Genomic DNA, 2067 nt, shown 5'->3' with positions numbered 1-2067 from the left:
CATTACTTCCCCTCCCCCACCCCCCACCCCACCCCACCCCAAAGGAGAGGACTACTGTTGCTGCCCCTTTTCTAGGAAAAATATCAGCCAATCGCTGCATACATTTTCAGAAATCAAAGCCCCATAAAAGCCAATTCCCCAAACATCAAAGGTTTTTTTTCTAGGATTGATCAAATTATTATTGCCTTAAAAACCAAGAAAAGCAAACAAAAGTTCAGCCTCCCCCCACTAAATTGTCTCTATTTTATTCCAACATATAGCTAGGCCCCTCAGGAGCCTAATGCAATGTATAAGTACCGGATTCAGCTAAACTAATATTTTTAGCGCGAAATATAAATTTAATATTGCAATATATAGCATTAGCAACCAATAACATTAAAAATACAATGGGTTTAATACTAAAATCTTTAAAGATTAAACCCACAAAAATTAAATTTTAGATCCGCCTGCCCTCCTCACGTGATCATAAGCAAGCAACTTAAAAAACCCTAGATCAGTATAAATCTATTGGTTCTTAGCCCACTTCCTAGCTTCTTTATACCCTAAATTTTTCTTACATCCTTCTTTTTCTTCACCCCTTTATAATTAAATCTTTCAAAAAAAAAAAGATCAAAGATAATGGAGTCTAACCAAGAAGTGGATTCTCCAAATCATGCCAATATCCACAACAATATGATATCCACTTCTTCTGCAGCTAATAACTATCCGCCCCCCACCCTCTCTTCTTCTTCTCCAACAACCCTAAGCCGAATATGAAAACCAAAAACGCAGAGATTGGAACACTTTCGGTCAGTACTTAAGAAACCATAGACCACCTCTTACTCTTACTCGTTGCAGTGGTGCACATGTTCTTGAATTTCTGCGATACCTCGATCAGTTCGGAAAAACTAAGGTTCATACTCAACTCTGTCCTTTTTACGGACACCCAAATCCACCAGCACCTTGTCCTTGTCCTTTACGTCAAGCTTGGGGTTCACTTGATGCACTAATTGGTAGACTTAGAGCTGCTTATGAAGAAAATGGTGGAAAACCCGAAACTAACCCTTTTGGTGCTCGTGCTGTTAGGCTTTATCTTCGTGAAGTTCGTGATTCTCAAGCTAAAGCTAGAGGTATAAGTTATGAGAAGAAGAAACGCAAGAAACCAACTTTGTCTCAACAACAACAACAATCTTCTGCTGCATTTCTACCTCCTACTTCGACTTCAAGCTAATAATATATCGAAAACAGTCACTCTGCCTCTTCCTTCACAAGGTAGAGATAAAGCTGCGCACAAACTACCCTACTCAGACTCTACTTATCGGATTATATTGGGTCTGTTGTTGTTATTGTTGTCGTGGTATGGTATGTTCTATTTCTAGCTGTTTTAACAAATTGGAATTCGGAACCCTTTTTCTTGCTACTATTTATGGAAATGGAAACACTGATCTTGATCAGTACTTTTTTTAGCTAATTATTAAGCAAATGATGTAGAAGTGATAGTGGTAGTAATGGAAGTGGTAGTGGCACTAGCTGTTATATTAAATATTAAAAGAAAGAAAAAAAAAAGATGTAGGTGAATTTTGTGCTATAGATCTACCAACATTTTTTTATGGACATTGGCTGAAACCCTATTTATGATTTGTTGTTTCATAGATTTGCTATATCATGTTTCATGTCTTTTTGCTCATATTTTGCAAATTTTTTAATAGTAGGGAAAGTGTTAGTGACTTTGGCTAGATCATATGTCAGCTTTGTCTAGGACTGGTCTGTCTTTCACACTGCAAATATAGACCGAATTTCATCATCAATCTATCGAAAATAAGAAAAGTTTCATTTCCAATCATCGTTCTTTCTTGGCTAATATTTTTGTACATAAATGGTTTTCATCTATATGTTCTTTTTTGGTATATGTATTTTTAATTTGAATTAGTATATATTTTTTCCTCTCCGGCCAGTATAAGCATACCAAGGAAAATTACATTCTTACTTACCTACATCTTTATAATCCAAGGGTTTTAAGGAAAGCCCTTTCAAATTCCTGTATAAGTTAATCATTAGTATAACAACTTTTATTTGCAAACTTGTAAA

The 2067-nt window shown here is 35.8% G+C and overlaps 1 pseudogene; it reads left to right on the top strand.

Annotated features, from left to right (window-relative positions):
- Window positions 1-430: 430 nt before the first annotated feature.
- LOC107814857 (protein LIGHT-DEPENDENT SHORT HYPOCOTYLS 4-like) lies at window positions 431-1614 on the top strand (annotated as a pseudogene).
- Window positions 1615-2067: the final 453 nt, after the last annotated feature.

Source organism: Nicotiana tabacum, chromosome 7 (genome assembly GCF_000715075.1).
Source record: "Nicotiana tabacum cultivar K326 chromosome 7, ASM71507v2, whole genome shotgun sequence".
Lineage (NCBI taxonomy): Eukaryota > Viridiplantae > Streptophyta > Magnoliopsida > Solanales > Solanaceae > Nicotiana > Nicotiana tabacum.
The sequence above is the reverse complement of the archived record's forward strand: the minus strand, read 5'-3'. Positions and strand labels throughout refer to the sequence as shown.